Below are 22,657 nucleotides of genomic sequence, written 5' to 3'. Positions count from 1 at the left end.
TCTTTTTTAAATGAAGTCTGGGAATACAGAAGTGCATCAGCACAGAGATTTTCCTTCAACATAACTCCACCTGGCTGAATATGTGAAAGGAAAAATGTCACCAAGTTATGAAAGCTATAGTTGGTTGCCAAGCTGAACTGGGGGAACAAAAGATATAGCATAATAGCAAAATAATATACCTCATCAGGAATTGCAACACAGCTGCCAAATACTAGGAAATTCAGCGGCTAAGGCAGCAGCTTGATGGCAAACTCACAAGTCAACAGCTGAAGAAGTTGCTTTATAATAATGATAATAGCTAACATTTTTTTTTTTTTTAAAGGAAAGACAGAGAGAAGGAAGGAAGGAAGGATAGAAGGAAGGAAGGAAGGAAGAAAGGGAAACATCTTTTAAACATTTTCTTGTTTTATTGTATTCTGTTTCTCCGTTTTTGTTACATGGGCTGGGGCCGGGAATCGAACCGAGGTCCTCCGCCATAGCAGGCAAGCACTTTGCCCGCTGAGCCACCGCGGCCCGCCCAATAGCTAACATTTTGAAGTGCTTATTTTGTATCTGGCAATAAGGCACATGCTTTACTTGCATTTTCTCATTTAATTCTCAAAACAATGCACAGAGATAAGTGCATTATTCCATCTATTTTGCAGATGAGGAAACTAAGGGTTAGAGAGCTTAATTTGCCCCAAATCACACAGCTGTGCATTGCATGGAGCTGGAATGAGAGAACTTAGCCTGACTCTAGTGGCCACACCCATACCGATAGTTCTGACTGTTCTCCAAAAGGAAGCATCTTTTCCTTGCTCCTGCTTCAGTCATGGTGAACATCTAATTGAAGAAGAGATGGAAGAAATGGCTGGACCAGCTTCATGGCTTGAACCCCCTCTTTTAGGACTCCGTTCTCCAACTGAGAATAGAGTGGACTAAACATCTTTGGCGTGTGTACTTTTAGGAAGGAAGACCTCTGGGAAATAATTCAGAAGAGCAGAACTTTTTACTGAAACAAACTTGGAGAAGAAGCTGCCATCCAAACTATTTTTCCTTCTTCCTACTGAAATGCAAGTTTGACCATGCCCTCCCTGGCTTCTTTTCAGAAACAACTTAAAGTAATTCCCTCTCCTTCCTGCCTTGAGACAAGAAGAGGCCAAGGAACACATGAATGTCCAAAGAGAGAGAGAGAGAGAGAGAGAATGGTGTAGACAGAGAATATAGCAAATTGGGCAATCAATGGAGAGTTTGTAGGAATACTAACAAATTACTTTCACCATCTCTCCATTAATAGGCACTTTTAAAGAAATGCATTCACTTTTTGAGGTTTATTTTAGTTAAAACTGGACACCATGATCAGTACATCTGCCTAACCAGGTATATGTAACCTGTAATATATCAAAATACACCTGGTGAAAAGAAAGGTAGGACATCGCTTCCCAGGCCTTCCTGCTATGGAACTAAGTATTACTGGAAAAAGGCCATGGATTCTTTTGCCCATTGCACTCAATAACCAATTCCTGAGACAATGGAGTTTCAAGGAGAGAAAGAGTTTATTACTAGGTGTGTAATCAGGGAGCAGATGGCCTACAGGCCCAAAATCTATCTCCCCAAACTCCAGTAATTCTGATAGTTTTATTAGAGAAAATGATGAACAGGGTTTAGGATAATGAGTACAGTGCTCCATATGATGTAATTAGAGGTGATCTAATTATTGAGCATGCATAGATTAGTTACATGCTTAGTTACAGAACATATGTAAGAAAATGGTGGGATGAGGTATAGGTGACTTGTAGGTTAAAGTATAAGCTACTGCACATGTCAGGCAGGCCTACTTCTGTTAGATCCAGTCTTGGTTATCAAGATAACTTTGGACTTGGAGTGGATTAGTTTCGGGTTGATCCAAGACCCTCTGTTAATAGACATTAGGGGCTGTCTTTAGTGATTACAAGACTCTAAAGTTGAAAAACTGGATAACTGGGTACAAATGAAACTTAGTCACAAGATTTTTACAACCGTAGGACAGAAGATAAGGACGATACAATCATTATCAGAGATCAAGGCAGCTGGATTACTATTCAGAAATTCTAGGTATTTTTCTCTGCCTACTTCAGAAAGCAAAAAGGAATGTTTATATAACAATTTAGTAATCAAAATTATCCCTTAAATCTTGATTTCTCTTCTACCTAGAGACACCTGGAGTTCTTACATGGCATATGCCAACTGGTTAAGAAATTGAGTGAGGACACTGTGCAAAATTGTTGATATGAAAATTTCTTTATTGACTTTTTAAAAATATATTGAAGAAATGGTACTTGGACAATTGAATATCCACATACACAAAGATGAATTTAGTCACCTACATTCCAACATATACAAAAATTAACTCAAAATAGTGCATAGACAATACAAGACCTAAAACTATAAAATTTATTGAAGGGAACATAGAAGAAAATCTTCATGACTTTGGGTGAGACAAAGAGTTCCTAGGACCCAAAAACATAATCCATAAAAGAAAATAAAATGACTAATTGGACTTTGATAAGATTAAGAAGCTTTTGTGCTTAAAAAAACACCATTAAGAAAATGAAGATACAAAACACAAACTGAGAGGAAATATTTGCGAATCATGTATCTGATAAAGGACTTGTAGCAAGAATATCTAAAAACTCCTACAACTCAATAAGATAACCCAACTTTTTAAATGCATAATATATTTGAATAGACAATTCACCAAAGAAGAGATACAAATGACTAACAAGTGCATTTAGGGATTCTCAGCATCATTAGTTATTAAAGAAATGCAAATGAGAACCATACCAGCTACCGTAAAAAGGACGGACAACAAAAAGTGTTGATGAGGATGTGGAGCAACCAGAACCATCATACTTTGTTGGTGGGAATTTTAAATATGACAGCCACTTCAGAAAACATTTTGGCAGTTTCTTAAAAAGGTAAACATAAACTTACCCTATATCCCAGCCCTCAGGGGCCTTCCAGCTGAGAGACCAAAGAAAGTGCTAGGTATGGACTGAGACATGAACTTCATTTTAGGAATTTACTTACAGGAGCAAAGAAGGAATTACCTTGCTATGAGGTGGTGTATTCAGAGCTCAGGTGAAAACACTCTGCACTTAGGCCGGAATCAACAGGGCCAGTTATAGGGTCTGGAGATAAAGACATTCCATTGAGTATGAGGACATGGGTAGAACAGAGGGGTCTTGTGACATGAGGGTAGGACTAATTGTAGTTTGTGTGCATGGGGGAAGGATTATAGATTGCTTTGTAGATCACAGTAAACATGAATAACATCACAAGGACTCCAGGAAGGTGGTAGGGCATAGATCAACATCCTACACAGAGAAGAGTCTTGTTTTTTATGTACATTGACCCTCTGCACATTCTCCTTCCTTCTGGAGGTTAGCTTAAACACTAACTGACCCAGGTCAGGTAAGCGGGGGCATGCTTTCAAGTTCTACAAAGACTTAGGGAACAGTTCAGCCCCCAGGTCCCCACACACTGTGACTCAGCAATTCCACTCGTAGGAATTCACCCAAAAGATGTGAAAACATCCTTCCATGAAAAAAAGTTGTTTAAATGGCATTATTCCTAGAAGCCCCAAATTGGAAACAATCCAAATGTCCATTGTAAGGTGATAGACAAATAAAATGTAGTATTTACATTGTGCTGGTTTGAAAAGATGTATGTCCCCTAGAAAAGTTGTGTTTTAATCTAAATCCCATTTCACAAAGGCAGAATAATCCCTATTCAATACTGTATGTTTGAAACTGTAATCAGATCAGCTCCCTGGAGATGTAATTTAATCAAGAGTGGTTGTTAAACTGGATTAGGTGATGACATGTCTCCCCCCATTTCGGTGGGTATTGATAAATTTTTGGAGTCCTATAAAAGAGGAAACATTTTGGAGAATGAGAGATTCAGAGAGAGCAGAGCAAAACAAGATAGCCATGAGAAGCAGAGGACCAGCCAGCGACCCTTGGAGATGAAGAAGGAAAATGTCTCCCAGGGAGCTTCATAAAACAGAAAGCTAGGAGAAGAAGCTAGCAAATGATGCAGTGTTTGCCGTGTGCCCTTCCAGATGAGAGAAAACTCTGACTGTGTTTGCCATGGGCCTTTGCACTTGAGAGAGAAACTCTGAACTTCATTGGCCTTCTTCTACCAAGGTATTTTTCCCTGGATACCTTTGATTGGACATTTCTATAGACTTATTGTAATTGGGACATTTTCTTGGCCTTAGAACTGTAAACTAGCAACTTATTAAATTCCCTTCTTTAAAAGCCATTCTATTTCTGGTATATTGCATTCTGGCAGCTAGCAAACTAGGATACCCATATCATGAAATACTACTTGGCAATAAAAACTAACAAACTATTAATACAAGCTGAAACCTCACAAACATTTGGCAAAGCCAAAGAAACTAGATGTAAAAGATCCATAATGTATTATGATTCCAAAAAAATTTGCAAAGTCCCCTTCAGGGAATGGTGAGAAAGGGGGAAAATTCAACTTCCCCAAGTTGAACTCTTGATATTCTCACAAGCAGTGTGGACAACCAAAGCAATAGGCTGAGCCCCAATCTTAGGGTTTGTTCACATGAAACTTAACCCCTCAAAGGATAGGTCAAGCATACTTAAAATTAGGCCTAACGGTCACCCCCAAGAGAACCTCTTTTGTTGCTCAGATGTGGCCTCTCTCTCCAGCAAATACAGACAGCAAACTCAACTGCCCTCCCCCTGTCTACGTGGAACATGACTCCCAGGGGTGTGGACCTTTCTGGCAATGTGGCACAGAAATCCTAGAATGAGCTGGGACTCAGCCTCAAGGGATTGAGAAAATCTTCTTGATCAAAAGGGGGAAGAGTGAAATGAGACAAAATAGTGTCCATGACCATGGCTGAGAGATTCCAAACAGAGTCGGGAGGTTATCCTGGAGGTTATTCTTACTCATTAAGTAGATATCACCTTGTTATTAAAGATGTAATGGAGAGGCTGGAGGGAACTGCCTGAAAATGTAGAGCTGTGTTCCAGTAGGCGTGTTTCTTGAAGATGATTGTATAATGATATAGCTTTCACAATGTGACTGTGTGATTCTGAAAGCCCTGTGTCTGATGCTCCTTTAATCTACCTTATCAACAGACGAGTAAAACATATGGAATAAAAATAAATAATGGGGGAACAAATGTTAAAATAAATTTAAATTGAAATGCTAGTGATCAATGAAAGGGAGGAGTAAGGGGTATAGTATGTATGAATTTTTTTCTGTTGTTTTTTTATTTCTTTTTCTGAATTGATGCAAATGCTCTAAGAAATGATCATGCTGATGAATATGCAACTATGTGATGATATTGCGAATTACTGATTATACATGTAGAACAGGATGATTGTAAGTTAAAAATATTTGCGTTTGTTATTTTTTAAAAAAATAAAAAATTAATTTAAATAATATAATTCCTTTTATATGAAATTTACAGGAAAAGAAAACTCTATAAAGACAAAAAGCAGAGTAGCGGTTGCCTGGGATGGGGTGGAAACAGAGATTGACTAGAAAGGGACACAAGGGATCTTTTGGGGTGAAGAAAATTTTCTAAAATCAGATTGTTGGAGAGGACTGACAAACTGTATAAATTGACTTAAAGTTCCTGAATTCTACACTTAACTTGGGTGAATTTTATTATATATAATTTATGCCTCAAGAATGCTCTTAAAAATTTAAGGAAGAACCAAGACTTTAAATTTGTGAATTTTATAAAAGAAATATCAACTTCAAGAATAAAAACAAATAATAAGTAGAAGTTCTAATACCTCCTTTCCACACCTCTGGGGATCCCCTTTGCACCTCTCAAGGGGCAGGCACCCCACCCGGAAAATCTCTGCTTCAGAGTATTTAAGAATCAACCCAGAAGAATCTATCACACAATGTAAATTCCTGAGCCAAGTGCTTTTCATCCTTCCCATAATGGTTCTAGGTCAGCGTGTCTGGGTGGAGTCCAGGAATCTGAATTTCTACCCAGACTCCAGGCTGAACACTGTATGGAGCTAAGTCCATCCTGGGACCTCCAGGAGTGGTGGGAAGAGAGAGCGAGGCTTAGGGAGCAGTTGTGCCCTTGCATGGGGCTGGGAAGGAAGGAGCTTGGAGCCTTCACCCTGGGCACAGGAGGAGGTCCTGTGAATTCTGGAGGCAAGAAAGAGACCTCAAAGCCTTAGTCTTCCAGTGGCAGTGAGAGCCTGGGCTCCTATTAAGAGCGAGACTTGAACACAGGCTCTGCTCTACCAAGTGTTGACCCCTTCATGAGTTTGCTCAATGCCAAGTGCTGAGAAGATGGTGGGGGGAAAGGCACGGGGTTGTGAAATGTGCTTTGTCCTTATAATTATAAAAGGAGCCACAAGCCCCTCTTACTGTTTATGACTGGGGGCAATTTTGACAGTTCGTTATTACATGTTCTACAATGGTAATCATCTTCTAAATCAGGGAGACTGAATTTGTCTGAGTCAGCTCTTTGGGCATCCCCCAGCCTGTACTGCTCACCAGCGTGACAGAGCCCATAGCAGATTTGTTTTGGATTTGCCAGCTCAGAGGGTACCTGGGAGGGAGGGTGTTCAGGCCAAGTGGGAGCCTCGGGTGGCAGCTGAAGAGCTAGGACAGGGCATCAGCCCAGGGGGAGGTGGGGCTGGAAGCTCTGCAGGGCAGGTGCCAAGTCTGGGTGCCACTCCCTGCTCTACCCTCTGCCATGTTCTCTCTCCTCCCCTCCCTTCCTTGCAGGTTCTTCCTTTCTCTTCCCCATTTCTCCCTGCTGCCCTCGTTTTTCTCTCCGTACTCAAGCACTTGGATCAGGGAGTGGCTCCAGGATGGAGGTGAGGTCCCTGATAAAGACCTACCCAGGGCCCACCAGAACCCAAGACAGCCCTAGACCCCAGGAGGAGACTCTCCTGGCCTGCCTGTGAGGTGTGTGTGAGTGTGTGTGTGTGTACATGCTTGAGGGCACCCAGACAGCACGTGAGTCCCTGCTAATCTATTTGCAGTATATTTAGCATCCAATTCCCCATTATTGTTTATAAAATGTGCACCTCCTTAAGGTGCTGACTTCAGCTTCTCCGTCCGTCCTCTGAGAACATGGTTTTGCTAGTCATCTTTGATGGCCTTGTGTTTGCAAATCCAGGCACCGATACAATGGTGCCGATTGCCACTCTCCTGCAGGAGGACATAAATGGATCCTCCTAGCAGGTCATCAGACCTGCTCTACACAAAGCCCTGCTCAGCAATCTCAGAAGCAGGGCACAGTTTAGCTGCATCATGCTTAGGAGAATTTTCAGTGACCTCCAGCAGCCAAGAACACCTGGCTTCCCACAGTAAAGCCAGGTTGGGCCCAGGTGGAGCTGGAGAGCCAAGTGATGGCCCGATGGCTCCTCTCTCTCCACCCTACCTCCCCAATCCCCTCCTTCCTGGAGCAGGTCTCAGCAGAGCCAGCTGTGCTTCTTCCTGACAGCAAAGCATGGTGGTGCAGCTTGAGAGTACATTTGTTACTCTGCCAAAATGCAACCTGAAACATTTTGGTTATTAAATAATTCAAAAATTACCTCATTTGAAATATTCTTCTCTCCTTACTGCTTCTTTTAAAACTCAAACAAGAAAAGTGGAAGAAAAAAAACTGTTTACAATTAATGTTCTAGAAACTCTAATGTTTCTAAAATATTTTTAGTCCATGGTAGTGATGAAGTAGGTAACAAACCAAATTTTAAATGTTAACTTTTCAAAATATTGCCTTCAAGTTCTGCCCATGTAATTGATTTCCAACTTGGAGCCAGTTTGCCAAGAGGGCAATTACTTTTTTTGTCCTGGATTTTCCCTCCATTCCCTTTGTGGGGATGAAGAGTTTGCAAGCACCATCCTTTATACTTTTCATAACATATTTATTGTTTTTGTTAAGTCTGCACAATTAAGGGATGGTATTAAGGGATTGTGAACTTTTTTCCAAATTGAATTGAAGTTTTGGACACCGTAGATTTCAGAAGTACTGTTTTTATTACAAAATTAGTTAAAATGGAAAGTTTTATATTGTTTATATATAACACAAAAAAATTTTTTAAGAGAAAAAAATAAGCTCACATATTCTGGACCCAGACCACTTACTGTACAAATGTTTAGATCACTTTTCTTTCTGTATTCACTTAATCCATAGACAAAAGGTGGGTGTCCCAGAGCCCATGCAACCAGAGACCTTTGGAGATGAAGAAGGAAAATGCCCCCTGGAGGGCTTCATGAAACAAGAAGCCAGGAGAGAAAGCTAGCAGTTATCACCAAGTTCTCCATGTGCCTTTCAAGTTGAGAGAAACCTTGAACTTCATTGACCTTTCCTGAGTGAAGGTAACCTCTTGTTGCTGCCTTAATTTGGACATTTTTATAGACTTGCTTTAACTTGCACATTTTCATGGTATTAGAACTGTAAACTTGCAAATTAATAAATTCCTGTTTTTAAAAGTTATTCCTTTTCTGGTATATCACATTCCGGCAGCTAGCAAACTAGAACACATGGCCTGTGAATAAAGTCAAAGGAAAAGTGCAACAACCCAATCCATGCAGGACTACAAATGGCCTAGAAACTTCAGGAATGAAGAGTTGGATCATCCCACCAGACAAAGAACCATGGACAGCTGAAGTGCTTGCTGTGAGGAATGGGTAGTGGAAGAAGGTAGTGAGAAATATGAAGCAAGACCATGTGAACAGCTAAAGAAACGAGGACTAATCCCCCAAATAATCACACATATTGGTGACTGGATCTGCTTAGAACTACATCTGGAATCTGTGACCGAAGAGAAGCGCAGGCTCAATTTAGGAGGACCTGAGCCCATAGAACTGATCCATCCTCTCCAGGATCCTTCTGATTTGGACCTTACAAGTGAAGTCCCTTCTCAGCATGGTTGTGGGCCAGATCCACCCATCTGGGACCAGCAGTGGGCAAACCCTTTTGGTGAACCTGGACCTTAAGTATTTGCTTGGGATGAAGACATCCCTTAATTCACAGCTATATTCTTATGCCTCTTTGTCTGGTCAGAACGTATTTGTATAAACTGTTGTATAATTGCACGATATGTGGCTTCATTATATATGTACCATATGATGAACACCCAAAACACAAATACTACGTACCATAGAAATGTACAAATAAACAAGCATCCATTTTATGCACAATAAAAAAAAGAAACGAGGACTATAACAGTATGCATATTTCCTCCATGCTTTGTTATTAGTATGTTTGTATTTGTACATAAAGCAATCTTTGTTTTTTAAAAAAAAGGCAGGTGTCCCTTTCTCTTAGGGATGTTGAGAGACCAAATGAATCAGAAAAGGTAAACTATGTCTAGAAAATGCTTACAAGAAAACAGGGAAAACACTTATAAGAAACCAGAAAGTGCTTATAAGAAAACAGGGGCCTAGATTATAAGCTTTTAGAGCAGACTCATTAAGTCCAGAGTGATGATTATTATTTCTGGATTTTGAGAGGCTATTTTATATATATAACCTGATATTTAGAGATAAGTATGAAGCCAAACAGGTTGGGGTTAAAGTAATTCAGAACATAGGGGTAAGGAAGACAGTGTCTATATTTTAGAACCATACATTCCCTTTGAGACCAATGGAAGAAGTTTTATTTGGTCTGGAACTGAAATTTTCTGTAGTGCATAATCTAATTCAACCTATCTGTATAGCTCATTTGAACAACTGAAACACAGGGAGCACAGAATAAGAAAGAAGTCCTTTAATCCTGTATATATTATTGTAATGCCTGGATACATCCTAGAGTATATTAAGCAGATAATCAAAAAATATTGACAAAGTCCCCTGAGGGAGGGGATAAAGAATATGGAACTATTAAACTTTACCATCAGGGGATCCCCTGATACTGTGTCAAACTTTAGGGACACTCAAATCAATAGGCCATACCCTCAATTATGAGGCTTACTCTTATGAAGCTTCTGTAGGTAGTAGAGAAGCTTAGACTACCTATTAGCATGCCTAAGAGTTACTTCTGGAGGAACTCTGTTGTTGCTCAGATGAGGCCTCACTCTCTCTAAGCCCAACTCTGCAAGTGAAATCATTGCCCTCCCCACTACATGGGACGTGACATCCAGGGGTGAAAGTCTCCCTGGCAATATGGGAGATGACTCCCAGGAATTAATCCAGACCTGGCACCATGGAATCAACAATTCCATCCTGACCAAAAGGGAGGAAAATAGTGTAACTTCTCTGTTCAAATAGAGTTGAGAGGCTACTCTGGAGGTTGCTCTTAATGCAAACTTCCAGTAGACCTAGCTACCTATCATAACCTGCCAAACCCCAACCAGGATCGTTCTAGCCAATCCTAAAGAGCACCTAGGGCAATATATAAGATTCCACAAGGGTTCCCTGCACTAGAGCAACTTTCCAGGAACCTACAACCTCCAGATGGCTCCCCGGTCCAGATAAGTCCTGAAACGAGAGGGCCCAACTCTCCAGAGCATCACATAGTTCCATCTCCATACCTATATTAGTGATAGACCCTTCCAATATGAAAAATTTAGAATGGCCATAGATTAAACACCCCTAAAGAGAAGGATGGAAAGATCAAAGGGATGGTGGATTTATACATAGAAGACAGGATTTAACAAATGAATATGAATGCTAAATCATTAAATTGATATCTCTTTTAGTCTCCAATATTTCAGAACAGTTAGAAATAAAAACCTAAAATTGTGGAATTGTAACTCATGTCAAACTCTGAAATATGTTCTACAACTAATTGTTGTGCTGTGCTTTGAATTTATAGCTTTTTTGTATATATGTTATTTTTCACAAAAAAAGAAGGAAAAAAAGTGGATTGTGATGATAAAAAAAATATTTAAGCCTTCTAGCCTCCTATATTCTGGAGCAGCTAGAAGGAAAAATCTGAGAGGATTATATGATAGCCCATGACAAACTCTGGGATCTGTCCTGCAGCTACTTGTTGAAGAGTGCTTTGAAAACTATTGCTTTTTTATTTCTTTGCTGTGTACATATGTTATACTGCATAATTAAAAAGTTTTTTTTAAAATATGTCTGGAAGTGTATTTAACTCCACAGAAGTATGCAACTCTGCAGAAGAAATGTGATGATTTTATAAAACAGAAATGTAGGGCCAAACTGGGTATTTCAAAGAACCAGTCCTTTAATAGCATCCTTCTTGCAGATAGCAGTTATGGTGGCACCAAAAGAAGATAAGGGAAAATTCATTTGGGAACTAATATACTCATAACCACTGAAAAGAACTCACTAGAAAGTCAACTCTGTTTCAAAAACCTGGAAACACAACTACCCTGACAAAATTGTCTTGTCTTGTGGAACTTATGAAGTTTGCTTGACAGTCTAGGAATGGATGCCTCCCGCATTCTGGAAAACAATTTAGCACAGACTGCCCTGCTCTTTGTCTCTCTATGTCAAACCAAGAATGTTGAGAGCACTTTCAATCCGGCAGCTGTCACTGTAAAATGAATTCTGACACCTTCCTCCACCCCAAGTGCTAGGTCTACACAGATGTGTCCTTCTCTGGCTAGAGGCGATGCATGCTTAGAAAAGGAAGGTGGTGGTCATTAAATGTCTGCCCAGTGCTAATAAGCATGAAGATGCCTCATAGGCAGCTTGAAATTCTGATTCTTCCTATTCAGTTGCCCCATTTATCTCTTTTTAGCTGGAGTCATCTCTATGATACAAAGCCTATTTTAGATTTTCGAGATCCTTTCCCCTTCTCTCCCATAGAAAAGGAAGGATACATTTCCCAACCCTCAGAGTCATCCCAAAGATGTGAGCTAGCTAATTTACCTTCAGTGAAAGAACTTTAATGAAAAGCAGGCTTTTCTAAAAAGGACCCCCTCCCCAAGGCATCTGATTTTTTCCCGTATGGATGTTCAATGCACACAGCTCATAAACGAAGCAGCACTGTCAGAGCTTTAATCACCTGCAACCGTGCCACTCAACTAGCTTGTGAACTGAAATCACAACTGGAAGATTTAAATTATGAAGATATATATTTAAAAGTCAAATTATAGCAACAAAAGAGTGAGTAAATTTGGAAGTAGTCAATGATAGTGGAGACATGCATTAGTTTACCCATATTAAGTAAAAATTATTCTCACTTTGGTTTGAAAATGTGGAGCGAGGCTGAGGACTGTATAATCAGTTTGAGGTCAGTCAGGAAGCTCATAGCCTGTTAACGTAACTTGGCAGAATAGCAAAAATCCAAAGAACAGGGTCTCAGGTCATAGTGTGAGTTAATCAAATAAAAAAATTCAGGACTACCTGCCCTGTGGTTTGGAATAACAAAAGGCACAACCATTGCTAAATAGAAGTTATAAATATATGGTAAGTCTTTGCCCTTACCATCAGCCTCCTTTATTGGGGAAAAATTGAATATATTAAAGAGAACTCTGCTTTGTCCCCAGACAGGCTTTCAATGTGCAAAATTAATTAAGCTTCAGGCTGCATCCTCTGAGACAACTTCATGTAGTTCACATTCTAGTTCTAGTTCAGATTCCTATTCTGAGTTTCAGCATGGCCCAGATTAAACTCGCATAAATGCTCATAGAAAGGGAAGAGTCTATTTGCAGTCAATGATGTCTTCATTTTTTCATACTTCAAATGCTTCTATATTTCCCAATCAATTTCTCTGGCTCCTCTTAATATCTCTATGTAATTGGCCTAGAGATGATGGGTGTGCCTAGTGATGATGAAAAAGCAGCAATGAAAAATAAATAATGGGACTTAAGTGTCTCTGGCCAGAAACAATTAGATGCTGAGTAAATTGGCATCATCATGCTTTTTAAAGCATCCTTGGATTCGCAAGCAAGCATCAAAAGCTCCTGAAAAAGGGGAGTGGGAAGTTAGAAAATTTAAAAGGAGCAATGCATTAAAATGGGAACCATAAACAATAAGCTGACTTCTGAGTTAGGTTTTGCCCTGGAGACAACAGCTCTTCTGAAGCCTGCTACAGAGTGGATGAGTTAAACTCTAAATGCCCCCAATAAGCTGGCACCTTCAAAGGGAAAATTAAACTTGACATTGAAATGACAAATTAGACACAGGAAAAAAGGAATTGATGAACAGATCTGAAAATGTGTCTAGAAGTGTAGCACGGAGAGCAAGGAGATGAGGATATGGAAACAATTAGTCATGAGGAGTCATGCAAGGACCAGACCTCTAGGTTCCTGAGGTAATGGCAGCTGTCTACCCACACTCTACAACAAATGACACCATTCAACAAGAAGGACAAATAAGACAGCACAAATCCTACACTATCAGCATAACCAGGAGACAAAGAATATTAATAACTTCAAATCCATTTCTAGAAGAGCTAATCTAAAGTGCCATCACAAGCCTTTGCAGAGCTACTGAAGTCTCCGTAGAAAAGAAAACAAAGGAAGAAAGAGCTTAAGATTTACCAAAAAGCATCCCCAGAAGGAGAAATTCCACCCCAAGAGTGAAAATACTGGAAAAGTTTCCCAGTACATCAGAGCACAGCTACAGAGAAGGGTTTTTAAAGTGTGTTGGATTTGAGGTGGCAGCCACAGGAGAACACCACTTCTTGGGGAGAAGAGGCTGAACAAGAAGAGGTAAGTGTCCTTTGGAGACTTGGTGGTAAAGTAAATAAAGCTAGAAAGAAAAATTTAGAATTCTCAAATGCAAAAGAGAACAAACAGTTAAAGGAAACCCAACTCCAGCCTCCTTGGCTTTCCTCAAAAACTCCATCCATTAAAAAGCAGCAATTCTTACATATCCACATTATGAAAAATAGAAGAGGGTTCTCTTGAACTAAGGATGTTCTGTAGCAGATCGCTCAGAAAGATGAATGCAATTCCTCCCAGCCATATGCGAGTGCTGCTTGGCAATGTGACTTTGCGTTCTTCTGCCCCTCCCTGAATCTGGGCTAGTCCTGTGATTTGCTTTGATGAATAGACTGCTGTAAAAGTGACACTGTGTGACTTCTGAGCCCAGGCCTCAAGAGGCCTTGCAGCTCCTGCTGTTATTCCTCTTGGGACACTGCCTTGAAGATGAAAGCCAACATGGACAGAGTGTCCCAATGCTCATCCCAGGTGAGCCCAGGCCCAGACAAATTTGCCCAAGAGGGAAACTGCAGAACCACCCAGCCAGTACGCACATGTAAGCCACTAGGTTTCTGTTTTAAACCACTGTTGCGGTTGTGTTTTTTCCCCCTCTTTCTTTTTTATTAGAGAAGTTGTAGGTTTACAGAAAAATCATGCAGAAAGCACAGAGCTCACCTACATCTTCCACCATACACACAATGTTCCCTATTAATATTTTGCATTAGTGTGGTACCATAAGTGCGCTACAACTGATTGTTCTTGTTTGCTAGCTGCCAGAATGCAGTATACCAGAAACAGAATGGCTATTAAAAAGGGGAATTTAATAAGTTGCTAGTTTATAATTCTAAGGCTGAGAAAATGTCCCAATTAAAACAGGTCTATAGAAATGTCCAATGTAAGGCATCCAGGGAAAGATACCTTGGTTCAAGAAGGCCAATGATGTTCCAGGTTTCTCTCTTGGCTGGAAGGGCACATGATGAAGTCTGTTAGCTTTCTCTTCTAGCTTCTTGTTTCATAAAGCTCCCCAGGAGGAGTTTTCCTTCTTCGTCTCCAAAGGTCGCTGGCTAGTAGACTCTCTGCATTGTGGTTCTGTGTCATTCTGAAACTTTCTCCAAAATACTTCTTCTTTTATAGGATTCCTGTAAACTAATCAAGACCCACATAGAATGGGTGGAAACACATCTCCACCTAATCAAGTTTAATACCCACACTTGATTGAGTCACATTTCCATGGAGATAATCTCATTAAAGTTTCCAACATACAGTGCTGAATAGGGATTAGAAGAAACAGCTGTCTTTACAAAATGGAATTAGGATTAAAACATGGCTTTTCTAGGGTACATACATCCTTTCAAACCAGCACACTGATGAAGCAATATTATCACAACTATCCTATTAACTATAGTCCTTAGTTTATGTCAGAGTTCACTCTTTGAGTTGTACAATCCTATGGTTTTTTATTTTAATTTTTACTCTGGTACAATATACACAAACTAAAATTTCCTATTTTAGCCACTTTTAAACGTACATTCAGTGAAGCTAACCACACTCACAAGTTATGCTATCCTCAACCATCCACCACCAAAACTTTATCATCACCCTAAACACAATTAAACATTAACTCCCCATTTCCCACTCCTACCCTGGCCCCTACTAACTTAAATTCTGGTTTCTGACTATATGACTTTTTTTTACTCTAGTTATTTCATATCAGTGAGATCATACAATATTTTTCCTTTTGTGTCAAGTTTATTCCCCTCAACATAATGTCTTTGTGACTCATATATATGAACTTCATTCTTTTCTACAGCTGAAAAACATTCCATTATATATAAGACCACTAAAGTTTTAGGGTGTTTTTTTTGTGTGTGTAGCAATTCATAAATGATACACATTGCAAATGACAAATCCTGTCCATAAAATGCAAAGATTTCAGCAGCCTTCATCTCTATAAAATTACTATAAGGAAAAAAAAAACAGAAACAGAAATTAAGAATCAAAAAATGTCAACAGATAAACTACTCCCCAAATCAAACAGGCAAAGGAAACCGTAAAATGAATACTCCAAAAAGAATAAAATATTCTCCAAGAAGCATTTGGGTATATAAAAAGCACCTTTAATAAGGATTTTTTTTAAGGAAAGAACTGAAATTGCCCTCAAACAGGAAGAAATAAAATGAAGGTTGATTGAACTGAGAATAGAAATGATAGCAAAAGACAAACTCATATCATAAATGAAGACGAAATCAAATGTGCCTAAGGGAGAACAGACTCATGGAAATTTAATAAGGGACATCAAGGAAATGTAGAAGAACAACCAAGAGAATGGGAACGCAATTTTAAAAAGAAGAAAATGCATGAAATGGAAGACAGGAAAATAAAATCCAAAATATGTATAAATAGTCTCCAAAGGAGAAAGAGAAGAAGAGGAAGAGGAAAAAGATGAGAAGAAGAAAGAGAGGGGCAGAAGGAGAAGGAAAAGGAAGAGGAGATAGAGAAGGAAGAAGAAGAAGAGAAGAACACTCAAAAAGAGCTAATAGAAAACTATAATCCTATAATCCAAGAAAACTTTGTAAAAGAATATCTGAACCTACATATTGAAGGGGTGTGCTAGTTTGAGGTTGTAGTATACCCCAGAAAAGCCAGGTTCTTTTTCCTAATCCAATCTTATGGTGCCAAACCCATTGTTTAGGATGGGACCTTTGATTAAGTTGTTTCCATGGAGATGCAACCAACCCAATTGTGGATGAGACCTTTTGATTAGGTGGTTTCCATGGAGATGTGTTTCTGCCAATTCAAGGTGGGTCTTAATCTGATTACTGGAGTATTTTAAGAGGGAACCATTTTGGAAAAAACTTCAGAGCTGACACAGATAGAGATATTTGGAGGTGCAGGAAGAAAATGCCTCTGGGGATGCTGCTTGAAACCAGAAGCCAAAGGACCAGCAGATACCTGCCATGGGCCTTTTGGGCAGACAGAGGTGTTCCAGACCCATTGGCCTTTCTTGAGTCAAGGTATCTTTCCCTGGGTGCCTTAGATTGGACATTTTTATGGCCCTGAAACTGTAACTTGTAACTTTATAAATTCCCTTTATAAAAGTCAACCCTACCATATGACCCAGCAATCCCACTTCTAGGTATATTTTCAAAAGTATTGAAAGCAAGAACTCGAACAAGTGCACATTGATGTTCATAGTGTCATTATTCAAAATTGCCAAAAGAAGCAACACAAGTATTCATTACCCAAGAATGGATAAGACACAAAAGGACAAATATTGTATGATTCCACTTAAATGAAATACCTAGAATAAGCAAATTCATGAAGACAGAAAGTAGATTGGAGGTTGCCAAGGGCCACGGAAAGGGGGAAGGAGGAGACATGGCCAATGGGTACAGAGTTTTTATTTTGTATAATGAAAAATTTTAGTAATGGAACGTGGTGGAAGTAGCACAACATTGTAAAAATAATCAGTGCCCCTGAATTGTAAGATTAAAAATGGTTAAAGTGGTAAATTTTATGTTACATATATTACCATGATTAAAAAATGAAAATACAAAAATACTATTAGTCTAATGTCACAGGTGGCATATATAAATTGTAATACAGCATCTTTCATAAGATACACAAATGGTCTTTGAATTTAAAAAATGTATTTGGTGAACTAGGAATAGATGGAAACTTCCTCAACTAGATAAAGAGAATCTAACAGTGGCAAATATGGGCAGCATTTGTTTTAAGATCAGGAAAAAGGCAAGTATGTAGACTATCATATTTCTATTCAGTATTGTACCAGTGCACCTAGCCAGGAAAGTAACAGAATAAAAACAAATAAAAGATACACGGATCATAAAGGAAGAAACAAAACTGATTACTCGCTGATGAGGTGATTGTCAGAGTTGAAATCACTAAATAATATACAAATAAATTATTTAAATTAATAAGAGTTTAGTACTACTATCATACACAAATTTATTCTATGAAATTCCATTGTATTTCTATGGAATAAGAAGAAATGTTGATTGTTATCTTTACAATGGCAACAAATCTAGCAAACAATGTACAGGTCTTATTATGAAAAAAATTATAAAACTCTATGAAAAGGCATTAAAATGAATAAATAGAAGACCCTTATACCATACTTATTGATAGGAATGCAGTTTTTTATGATGTAATTCTGTCCAAATTAATCCATAGATTCGATGGAATTCAAAACAAGTTCCCAGTAGGAATTTTTATAGAACTTGAAAAGCCAATTTTCAACTTTATATAGAAAGGAAAAGGACCAAGAATAGACAAGTTACTCCCAGAAAGAACAAAGTGGGAAACCTAACTTCCAGATTTATTAGGAAGTTAAAGAATTTAAATTAATATTTAAATCAAGGTGGAACTGATGCTGGAATAGATAAATAGACCTGTGGATAATAGATTATTAGAAAGTGATCTACAAATACCTGAAACTTGATATAAAACACAGATCACACTGAGAGCAGCAGGAAAAGGAGAGATTAATCAGTAAACAGGGCTGGATTCAGTAAACAGTTTCCATATGAAAAAATATATAAAGCTAGAAGTAAAAACTTAAAATTGTGGAATTGTAACCCATACCAAAACTCTGAAATCTGTTCTACAACTAATTGATGTGCCATGCTTTGAAACTTATTGCTTTTTTGTAAAAATGCTATCTTTCATAAAGAAGAAAAAAAGTCGATTGTGAAGATAAAAAAAATATTTATTCCTTCTAGCCCCCTATATTCTGGAGCAGCTAGAAGGAAAAATCTGGGAGGATGGTATGGTAGCCCATGACTAACTCTGAGATCTGTCCTGTAACTACTTGTTGAAGAGTGCTTTGAAAACTATTACTTTTTTCTTTCTTTGCTTTGTATATACGTTATATTGTACAAAAAAAAAGTTTAGCAGTCAATACAGGAGAATATCTTTGTGATTTCTAAGTAGAGAATGATTTTTTTAAAATAACAAGCCACGTAAACCATAACTTCAATACATTCAAACTAAGAACTTCTGCTAATCAAAAAATACCAGAGTTCGAAAAGGCAATCCCTAACTGGGATTAAATGTTTGCAAAATAGATAACCAACCAAGAATGACCATCTTGAACCTACGAATCAATAAGATAAGACCATAAAAGAGAAAGGTAGAAACTATCACAGGAATTTCCCAGGAAAGGAAACATGAATGGCCCATAAACATAGGAAAATATTCTCAAACTTTTTAGTAATTTAGTAACTGAAAAATTAAAATCACCAGGAGATACCCTTAATACCAATTAGACTGGCAAAAAGGAAATAAATCTTCCATTACTAAGGCTGGCAAGATGTGGAGCCTCAGACCCTGCTAGAGGGAGTGTTAACTCACATTGAAAAGCACTTCGGACATTTTCATTCTCAAATACTCTAAATAAGTTGCCTTTAAACATTTGGCCCACAAAACAAACTAACAAAAAAATACAGTTATATCCTAATCCAGTATACAAATACATTTACTAATAAAATTAGTTTAATAAAACAATACTTGCTCTTACTATGTTTGATGGATTCTGATTGCATATTAGTCCTGATCTACATATATCACCTGGTCCTCTAGGAAAACAGAACTGACAGGAGATATCTATAATATTACGAGATTTTTATAAAAATTGTCTCACACAACTGTGGGATGCCCAAGTCCAAATTCCATAGGGCAGGCTACAAGCTGGAAACATTGATGAAGCGGATTCCCCAGGGGAAGCTGAGAGATGGAAATTCACTCTACTGACTGCTGAAATCATCACTTCTTTTAAAGCCTTCCACTGATTAGATTAGACATCTCTTGTTGTTGAAGCCAATCTCTTCAGCTGATTGTGGATGTCATCAGTCATAGGTGCAATCAATTTACTGATGCTTTAGTGCATGAAATGTCCTCACCTTAACAATCAGGCTAGGGCTGACTTAACCAAATAATTGGACACCATTACCCGGCCAGGTTGACACATGAACATAATCCTAACCACAGATTTTCTTCTCTATATATTTTCCTATGTATCTTTGTTTCTTTTATCCCAGTCATGCTGTAGATTTTTATAGAATCATTTCTGGCAGCTTGCACTCCTTACCATGGGCGTTCACTAATGCTTTCCTTTGGGTGGAGTGGGCTGGGGTGTTTCAGTTGGATGCAGGTGCCTACCTCTCTGAGCTTCCATTTCAGGATGACCACTTTTCCTCACATCTCTGGACCCTGTCTCCATCCCTTAGAGTGCTTACAGTGCTCCAAGCAGACATTGGGGCTCTTGGCAAGGGTCTTCCTGGATCCAGAAATTTCAGTAGCATTGCAAGCAGCACCAGAGAATCATTCCAGTGTTGCCATGGTGACATTTGTGAGGTCTTCCTTTTAGAATATGTTCTTGATGTCTGCAATATCAACGTTCCTGTGGATCCCCATATTTATACAGCCAAAGGAACAACTCCAAGTTTTCAAAAGGCCTAGGCAACCTCTCTGAAGTCTCCTCTTTCTTCCTTTCTGTTCACTGTTTCAGTAAAGACTAATAGATATCAGGTCTGGTTAAACTTACCTTCCCTCCCATGCCATCCCTGACTTCTTTTGTAGATGCTGGTTGCATTCTACTAAATTTATTTTCATGACTTACCAATGGATCCTGACCCAGAGTTTGAAATAATATTTCCCCAGAGAAGTTGTAACATGGTGTGTCAGGAAACATGTACAAAAATGTCACAACAATCATTTGTACATAATATTATTCAGATGCAAAAAAGGAATGAAGTTCTGACACATGCTACCATGTGGATGGACACTGAAAACATTATGCTGAGAATTATAAGCCAAATAGTGCATGCAAATATCGCATAATTCCACTTACATGAAACACCTAGTATAAGCAAAATCAGAGACAGAAAGTAGATTAGAGGGTACTAGGGGTACGGGGGAAACAGGGAAATGGAGAGTTATTGCTTAATGGGCATAGAGTTTCTGTTTCAGGTGATGAAAATGTCTTGGTAATGTATGGTGGGTGATGATAGCACAAAATTGTAATATAATTAATACTACTGAATGGTACACTTATGGTTAAAATGGCAAAATTCATGTTATGTATGTACCACAAAAAGTATTTTTAAATGCAATGTTTAGAGAAATATGCATATGTGATAAAAATTTTTTTTTAATGAAGAAAAAGATGAAAACAAAATTTAGGATAGTGGTTATTTTATTTCTGTGGGGGAGATGGGAATGGGAAAAATGCATAGGTAGCTTCACCAATATCCATCCTATCTTGGTTTTTAAAGTGGATAATGGCTTCATGAGTATTTATGATTATTCCTCATAATTTCTACTTATTTCTGTTTTATATTTATTTATAATTGTTATTATGCAGCTATTATATGTATTATATACTCATCATTATTTACTTATTATCATACATGTTGCATTATTTTCCTATGTTACCTATACTTTCTTCTTTTGCATGTGTATCACGTATTTTAATTTGAAATAAATGGTAGATTTGGCCCAAGTTCCCATGTGCAAGAGACAGAGAAAGCCCCAGGTGCTTAGAGTAAGAAAACCTTTGCCCTGGGCACCAAATCTCCATTGGCAATTCCTATGAGGAAGCACCAGAATTCTGCATGCTCCAGGCAAGATACTGGACCCACATACCACTCAACTCCACAGACTTGACACCACCAGAATTTGACTCATTTATGCCCTTTATCTTTTTGTCAACTCAACAATCCAGATATCTCTAGTCACCCTTCATTTTCCCCACTTGGCCTCTATCAGCCCCTGCACACCAACCTCCTTAACCTTATCTTCCATCCTTCCCCAATCCTTGAATCCTATGTCCCCTGCAACACAAGGTCAACTATCAGACAAGCCCCCTGAACATTCTGTCGTCTTCTTGATATATTTGCAACCTCCTCCCCACTGAGTGCACTGCTTCCCTTACAGTCCTCTCATGGAGTTTCTGCTTCCTTTTTCATATCCTCTGTACACCTTACCAGGAGATGGTGTAAGTGTTCCTTCTTGCTTCTCATTATTGCTTCCAGACCATTCTCCCTCCTTCCTCTAGAAGATCCCTGAGCTCTAAAGCCCCAATCATCAGACCATACCACCTGCTACCCTAGTCATTCTTCCTGACCTCATCCCTCCAAGACCGTAGGGCCTGATTTACTCTCACTCCTTCCAACACTACTCTTTCTGTGATTCTTGGTAACCTCAATATCCATATGGATGAGCCATCCAAACCCTTGGCCCCAGCATCCCTTGACCTTATTTCCTCCATTGATTTGATCTTCCCCACATATTAGGTTCTCCCTTGGCTGTGTTCTCAGCCCTGTCCAACACAATTGTCTCTAACAATGGAAATGTTCTGTATATAAGCTGTCCAAGATGGTACCCACTAGTCACATGTGGCTTTTAAAATGTGGCTTATATGACTGAGAAACTGAATTTATTTTCAGGTTTGCTGAGGCAAAATTGGCATACAATAAACCACACATATTTAAAGTGTACAATTTGACCAGTTTTGGTATACAACTGTGAAACCCATCAGAATGTAGATGAACATTTCCTTCATCCCCAATTATTTTGTTATGGTTGCCCTTTTCTGCCTTCCCTTAGATTATTTGAACATATTTAACATTCTATTTTAATTCACATTTTGGCTTTTTGGCTTTATTTCTGTATTTTTGTTGTTATTGATGGTAGTTGCTTTAGAGATTACAATACACATAAATATTCGTCTACTTGAAGTTAATATATCACTTCACATGAATTGTAGAAGCCTCACAACCATAAAGGTTTCTTTACTCTTTTCCTACTGCCCTTTGTTTTAAAGTCATCATGAGCAGTACTTCTACATACATTGAAACCTCCATTGGAAAATGTTATAATTTTGCTTTAAATGATCCTATGCATTTTAAAGAACTTAATGAGATCCAAATTTCTATCTGGTATTATTTCCCTTCAATATGAAGAAATTCTTTCAGCAATTCTTATAGAGATCTTCTGGGGATAAATTCTCCTAGGGTTCCTTTATC

At 38.6% G+C, this 22,657-nt stretch overlaps 1 long non-coding RNA gene across 2 annotated transcripts; it reads left to right on the top strand.

The window, feature by feature from the left end:
* Window positions 1–569: 569 nt before the first annotated feature.
* LOC143673184 (uncharacterized) lies at window positions 570–8,989 on the top strand. 2 transcript variants are annotated; one of them, XR_013170235.1, is made up of 3 exons: window positions 570–6,854; window positions 8,180–8,364; window positions 8,513–8,989. It is a non-coding gene; the product is annotated as an uncharacterized LOC143673184 (long non-coding RNA). The 2 variants fall into 2 exon arrangements; XR_013170234.1 differs by having other exon boundaries at window positions 570–6,945.
* Window positions 8,990–22,657: the final 13,668 nt, after the last annotated feature.

Source organism: Tamandua tetradactyla, unplaced genomic scaffold (genome assembly GCF_023851605.1).
Source record: "Tamandua tetradactyla isolate mTamTet1 unplaced genomic scaffold, mTamTet1.pri scaffold_175_ctg1, whole genome shotgun sequence".
In the NCBI taxonomy this organism is placed as follows: domain Eukaryota; kingdom Metazoa; phylum Chordata; class Mammalia; order Pilosa; family Myrmecophagidae; genus Tamandua; species Tamandua tetradactyla.
The sequence above is the reverse complement of the archived record's forward strand: the minus strand, read 5'-3'. Positions and strand labels throughout refer to the sequence as shown.